Here is an 8,177-nt window from a genome sequence, read left to right on the forward strand (position 1 = left end):
TTTTCACTATTAATTTTAAAAACTGAATAAATACGGCTTCAAAAACCCAAATTTATCAGATCACCATCGTTTGATTTTTTCGCCCACGATTGAAACAGCCTCATCTTGAGTATAATTTTGAGCCTATTATTGCAATGAAGGGAAATTGGCAACGAACCTTGAAAGGATTTGACGAGTGCCACTTAAAGAAAATCTTGAGAACCGGAAAAAGCTGAAGTGCACTGTGATCCGAGGAGGTTAATTTGAAGTTATATATAAAATAAACATTATTTGTTTTCACGTATGAAATATTAATTTCAATTACAATATTGATCTGTAGTATAAAGTAACATTACATGATTAAGTAGTAATTGCTAAAGAGTTTAACATCTTAAAAATATTAAACAAACCGTAAATATGTGAGGAAATGATTCATTTAATCAAAATTATATTAAATTTTTTCGCTTAAAAATTGTAATAAAAACATTGACAGTTTTCAATTTTAAAGATGCAGCCATTTAAAAAAAAATCTGAAAATAAGTTGAATTGTTCAAAGGAACTTTCTATGATTGAGATAATCATTAACAAATACATTAAGTAAAAGGGATACAAAATTTTCAGAAAACAGGGAGATAAATATCACTTACTGATATTTGAAGAAAGTATGAGTAAGTGAGAAGTATGGTAAGAAGGTTCAAAGCAAAGCCAGTTGCAAGGTCTAAACATTTTACAAGCATGAGAGAAAACAGCAAATGTGAATATCACAGAAAGGACTCTTAATGAAACTGAGTAAATGTCAGAATTTTTATTAAGAAACCAATCAAGTGACTCTGAGGTAAAGCAGAACAAAGATCTGTAACTTGTCAGAAAGTGTCTTAACAAGGATTGGAATTGTTAAAATAACATATCTCGTAAAAAATCAAATCATTGTCTCAAAGTATGCAAAAAGATGGATATCGCGGAATGAATTTAACAAAAAGTGTGAATTCAAATATAAATATGATTTCATTATTGAATTTTACTCTCTGAATGGTGGCAACAGAGGTCGGCAATTTTGTATCCATCGAGTTTTCAATGAGCAAAATGGTCTATCTAAATATCTTGGAGGGAGAAAAAAAAAAAAACAAAAAAAAAAAACCCACCAACTGAAAAAGTGAGATTCTCATGATGTTGGATCTTCCAACATAACAAGGATCAGAAATTCACATGAAAAATAAATGAATGATTTTTCGTATCTTGCACCTAAAATTTTGGATCATCTGTAGTTTCCAGCCTTACCCATGAACATTTTCGGCTGTGTATTGATAACAAAATACTTCAAAGAACCATTAGAATAAGAAAGAATTGAAAGGAAAAAAAAAGCTATTATGGAAGAATGATAAAAAAAAAAAAAATCTTACCGGCACTGAAAAAAAACAAAAAAAAACAGCATCTATGTCTAAATGATTAAAGGTAGCGACAAAATCCAAAGAAAAGTAAACTTGCTATTTTTTCATCCTATATTTGTTGTCATTGTTTTCTGTTTACTTTTTAAACTCATAAAATGGATTGTACTTCAGCAAAAATTTAATTATTTCTTGCTAGCTTTTATTTTAATTGACTGTTTGTAAGTTATTAAATTATACTTCAATATGTTTCTAATTCTGTACACAGTGGCTCTTAAAAGTACCTGTACAGTACGAATATTCCATATCGAATTTGAATTTGAAATCGAGTCTTTTTTCTTTTCATTTAATCTCTAAGAGATACTGAAAAAAAAAGATAAATTACATTATTTTTTATTATATCTATATCTATATAAACGAAAATATTAGATGGTAAAGATAAAATGCATCAGAAAAGTGATCACACATTGAAAATTTTTCTAATAAATCCATAATTAAAATTATTTGCCACTTTTTTTTTTAAAAAAAATTGCATTTAGATAATATTTAAAAAATTGCTTAACAGTGATCTTTATTCGCATTTTTTTTCTGTGTCCGATTTATTATTTCAAAATAGTCCTAATTCTGAAATATTTATTAATTTTTAAATTACAATTCGTAAGTGTACGAACATTTTTGGGAGCCACTGCATTTACTTCATGTTATAAGTCAACATTGTATGTGAAATAAAACATTTCATAAATGAAACAAGGAATTTATTTATTTATTTATTTTACTGTCAATGTGTATACTATTGTTCGTTCCAGTATTCTGAGACGGCCACTTTTCGTCGGTTCTAGCTCACTAAGGCGTGACACATGGAAGGATGTGGCCATTTCCGGAATTTACTTTATTGTTAAATGTAAACATCTCCTCCTTACCTCTTTCCTCTCACCCCTATTTTGCCGAATTAAATCCACCCTAACGCATGCGCAAAAGCGCGGAGGGTATTAGAATCCATTGACAAACAATACACTGCCATTGGTTTTTTTCTTATATCAAAGTGACCATATTCTGTGCACAATAAAGGTTGGTCTGAGGAATTCATTAATACTTTACTTTCAAAATATTCGTTAATCTGTTTTGCTGATCTAATTAGTTTTAATTAGTTAATCTACTTTGATATAAACTGTTTAATTTTAAGAAAATATAGAAAATAATCAGGGACCCTCTGGTTTTATATCCGCTTGCTCTTTTTCATTTTACCAAAAGTGCAACATTTGGGAATGTTAAGCATTTATTTTCTTGCACAATCATTTTTAAAACCTTTATCATTTCCTGGAAGCACCCATTATTCAAACAAAAACAAAAAAAAGCTTGTGTGAGTTAAAATGCGAGTCGAGGTATTCGATTCCTTGCTCTTGCGTCACCGTTGCAAATTCTACGAAAAGCGCTTTCATCCAGTTCAGCTGGTTGAAAAATACCATTAATGTCAAGGGCTCTTTTATAAAGTCTGTCTCAGATTTTTACGACTGAAGAGAACGAAATAATAGCAAATACTCCAATTTTTTACACTTGCGTTTGAAGACGGGAAACTTATCTATTCGGTATCTTATCTGAAAACAAACTAAGCAAATCTCCTCAAACAAATTATTATCAGAAATTTGACTTTCGTTATATTTGACAAAACATTTAAATTTTTGCAGGATTTTTTTCAATGTATTTTAATAATTCTCTTTGGAATTGCTTTTTTTATATGAGGATTAATTCATATGATGTCATGGTCAACTACCTGCACTTTTTAACTTATATTTGACAACATTTTTGTCATAATGGCATCATTCTTGATTTTCACCTGCAAGACTGCCAATGAATACCAAAACTAAATGGAATCATTCCATGTAACGTCACTGTCATAAGACAAATGTGAGTATATCATTTAACTGCACTTTGTCTTGCACCTCTCTTTTGGCAAGCAATATAATGGATTCTTTAACCAAGATGGCGCGACCCATTTGACGTGAATATAAATTAACTACAAAAAACATGACATGAAACCGATAGATGGCAAATGCGATAATGTTTTGATGCTCTATGTTGTCACATAAATCGATCCACTTCAAGGTAGCAAAATGTCGACTAATAATCAATATAATTAAAAAATTAAATCGATTCATCTAAAAGTGCTTGCCAGGAAGATTTTTTTTTTAAATATCGGAAAGCGGAATGGCATCACTACAAATCATTTTTTTAAGTGTTTTGAAGCTCTAGACAGTGTACATTATGAGACCTTTCTAAGATAATCAATTTATTTTCACATTTTAATACATTTTTAATGTTTATGCTTTATTTTACGTTCATTTTCCTTATTTTATTAACTTAATTCTTATTTACCTATTATGACTTTACAGGTACCTGGTATCACATTTGTAAGCAGCTTTATTGAGATGCTCTGTTTCATATATATTCTAATAATTATGAAAACATAATTGTATACATAGGAGCCAGACAAATATTAATATTAATATTATCCTAATATTTTATTATATACAGAAAGTGCATTTTTTACTTTCTCTTATACGTAGTACAGAGTAAATATAGTAATCGTCAAAAGATTCCAATTCGAGATTTTGACGAATCTCCAAGTTTTAGACCTCTCTGAATTCGAAAATCAAAATTTTGCAAAATGCCCGTCTATCTGTCTGTAATAATGATAACTCAAAAGTGATTTGAGTGAGACAGATGAAATTTGATATACGATCTTTATATCAATTTTGTTCATTTCTCAAAAACAAATTTTGTGTAAAATCAATTCTGAGGAAGTTTGATCTGTTTGAATGTAAGTGACGCGTCTGAAACACACATTTAATTTTCGGATACTATTAACCGCATGCTAGGGATAAATCGCAAAAAAACTCGCCAAGAATCATTCCACAGATTCAATAAGAATGCTAAATTCACGCCAAAGGCTAATATTTCGCATCTATTGTATGCCAATTCCACACAACTTATTTTCTGGATAATACTTTTATTGGAGAATATGCGATAAAGTTTTGGGGAGAACATTCCCGCTGGGTTTACAACACATTTACTTGGGAACTAAGAAAATCAGTCTTTTACACCATCTGCTGGCGACCCTTGGCGGCTGAGTTGTTGGAAATCAACATCTGGGTGCAACAATGATAATAATAATTCATGAAAAGTACAAAAGCGAAATTTTAATATATCTTTGGATATCTTAAGCTCTAGTTAAAGGTGGCAGTGAAAAATATCAAAAAAAAAAAAAAAAAAAAAAAAATGTGGGATTATTGTGGGGGGGGGAGAGTTTATTTTTCTCATTCTTGTCAACAAGTAATTGCATCAAGAAATATCTTTTAGGTATTAAGTAACTATGAAATTCTTTACACAGCGTAATGATTTAATAACATGCTGATAAAATAGTGGCAAAATAATACACAGGTTTCGAAAGTTATCGCTCTTTGTGTCGTAAGCCGATGAAGGACGGTCCGGGACGCATTCATTCAAGGATTTTTGATTGATAACAGCTGCCTGGAAACATGGAGATTGTATAAATTTGCTTATAATCAAAAAATCGATGTGAAGGCTGATTTTAACCAATAATAATAATACTAAAAAACCTTTCGAGTGATAATTCCTACTCATTCACAATTCATTTTTCTAATGTAAACTAGTTTATTGTTTAAACTTCATTTTTCGTTCGTGCATTCAGTTAATTAATATGTTTCAATTCCATAATTAAGCTTCACATGTCAAGATTTAAAGATAGAGGACCTGCAGCCCCAATGAGCTGTCATTCGTCCGAAAATATTTCCTTGTTAAAACTTTTTTTTTTAAGTTTAGGTGATTAATTATTAAACCTTTTAGAGAAAAAAAAGTTATATACAGAAAATTAAATTAAAAACTGACAGGAATGATTGAAATCAAAATGTAAAGAATTTTTAAATGAAAATATTAATGATTTATGCCACAATGAAAAATTTACTACTTGTCAAATTTTTCTCACAAAACATTCTTACTTCTCGACAAATTCCCAAAGACAAAAAGTTTGCTTTTTTTTGTATCTAAATTAAATAAATAACCACAGCAAAATTTTTCAGCATACTTTCTGATGTAGACAATTTTTAATTAACCGTGGAATGTTAATGTTAACCATGCAAATCCTCACCGATAACATGGAATAAAGGATTAGTTAATTTTAATCGTTGAAACATTTAATTAAACAAGAATTTTCGTTATATAAAATAGAAATATATGCTGCCTGAATCGCATGTTCTTATACAAATATGAGTGTGTATTATGCATTGTAATTTTTTAAAAATAGAAGTGTGCAAGGAATGACGTTTTAAATCAGTAAGCATTAAATTAGAAACAGTCATGATGAACAAGCAGCTTTTAAACAACAGTAAACAGACAATAAATGCGTTTAAAATGAAATCTAAAAATGAAATCTATTATTGACTTATAAGCAAATTTTCACTTATTAATTTCCATTCTGCTCGAATGTTCCAAATTCAAAGATTGGATTTCTTTGGGTTTTTTTTTATTGTAGAAGTTAATACTCATGAATATTACAGAAAATGTTACTTGCTAAAGCATTATAGCATAATATAATGGTATTATGGTACGGATGTAAATGCAATAATACATTATTATATAAATAAATTGATGAAATTATAATCATAAAAATATTTAAAATTTAATTCCTAAAATTTATAAGGGAACCCTTTTCTCTTTTTTTAAAGTGAAACTTAATGTTATGTTTTTTAAGAAGTGCTGGCTTCAGAGAAAATAGTAGCGAATATAAAATATGAAAGTTTCTACAAAAAAGATATTTATTAAAAAATTACTAAAGAAAATCAATTGTAAAAATTGTTTACTAAAAAGTTTATATGAATTTAATCGTTACTCTGTCCAGCCAAAGAATATAACAATTATTCTGATTGTACAGATCTCGTATTTTCTTTTTTGATATTTTATCTCACAAAGAATTTAAACTTCCTATATAAGTTACACTCTTATCATTTAAAAAAAAGTTGTTCAACCAACTATATATCTGTAATTGCAGGGATACCCAAGATTTCAAAGATTAGAAGATAGAGAAAATGAGACAATCTTATTGCTTTTACATAATGTTGAATGGAAACGCCGTCAGATTTGCAGTAAGTCTTCTATTGCAAAGGTGGTTTGAATTTGATACAAAGAGTTTTATAAATCTCTTGCCAAACTGGAGATGGTAGAGAGTACACAGATGGCATCTGGCTCTCAGCTATCTCTGAATCTGTAGGTAAGATAGTCAGAAGAATGCCTCCTTTGTTCTAGAAATGGTAAGATCACATATCGAATGGAAAGAGAAGTCAAAATGGTTCAGTGTTATTACTTCAAAGCTAACAATCATTTTAATTTCCCCATCATTAGATTTTTATTTTTATTTAGATTGAATAATAAAATACGTACATTTTGAATTTCTCAAAACTTCATCAATAATAATAATAATAAAAAAAATTAATAAGAATTAAACGAAAAATACTTATTTTTTTTTAAGAAACATTTTCTGTAGCTTTTTAAAGCTAAAACAGTTTCAGGTTAAAAAAAACAATTTAAAATTTTAAATTTACATATTCTTTTTCTAATGCATAAAAAAAAAAAAAAAAAAAAAAAAAAGGACTCTGAGGGGGGGGGGTCTAAAGAAAGCTGCACTTGAGACTTGATAGAGATATCTGCTAGCTAGATTTTTTAAAAAAATTATGAGTTCGTAACTTTTGATAAATTTGATTGTTAAATCTTGTGTTTAAATTCACTTAGATGATAAGATTAGATTTAATGGGGCATGCATACTTGAAAAAAAGAGGTCATTGTAGTAAAAAAGACATTAAAATTTTACGCGATGTTTTATTGTTTATTGCCTTCTAAATTGAAATTTTCGAAAAAATGTTTAAATTAATAAATTGTCGGCTGCATTATATTAACCTTTTATAGGGCATAATTCTGGGGACTTGGCAAATAAAAACTTTTAGGTTTATATCATGATGAATTGATGATGTAAATACTAAAGCATCAAAAGTTTGTTGATTTGTGATTTAATTTATGAAACAAAGGGTGGTAAATATACTTAATAGCGATCGTTCAGTGAAACTTAACATTGAGCGTTAAGGGTAAAAATATCATAAAAATTTTCATTGGTAAACATACTTATTACTCAATTTTAGGTATTTTAAAACAATTTTATGCAGTTGTTTTTAACAAGAAATCATAGAGTTCAAATTCAGCAATGACTTGCATTAAAGTTTGAAATTTATTTTGTATTTATTACGCTGGCTGGGCGGATTGTAACATTGCATAGATATAAAACTGTTGCAATCTGATGTAATTTTATTAATAACATCTTAGCCAAGTTTTGCTTTAAGAAATAAACTAAACTAACGTAAACTACATTATTCAAATAATCAATACATCAAAAATGGAGTCAAAATATTCATAAAATCCTTAACTGGAAGATTCCGAATTCTAAGAAATTCCTACTGAATCAACAGTTTTTGCTTATTTTTATAAATGAATGTTGAATTTAAATTAAAAAATTAAATAACAAATAATGATAATTTAATATAAGAATATCTTAGACATAAGGAACGCAATAGAGTGGTGTTGCACTTCTGAAAACTTTTTCATGAATTAAAATTTAATGACAAAAGCTAGAACTTAATGTCGCTACAAAAACACTTAACATCGTGAACGGGCAATGGTAAGCATATTTACCTCTTTTGAATTTAATGACATTTTAAATTAATTCAAATTAATTAATTAATTCTTTAAAAA

Source organism: Argiope bruennichi, chromosome 8, assembly GCF_947563725.1.
Source record: "Argiope bruennichi chromosome 8, qqArgBrue1.1, whole genome shotgun sequence".
Classification (NCBI taxonomy): Eukaryota; Metazoa; Arthropoda; class Arachnida; order Araneae; family Araneidae; genus Argiope; species Argiope bruennichi.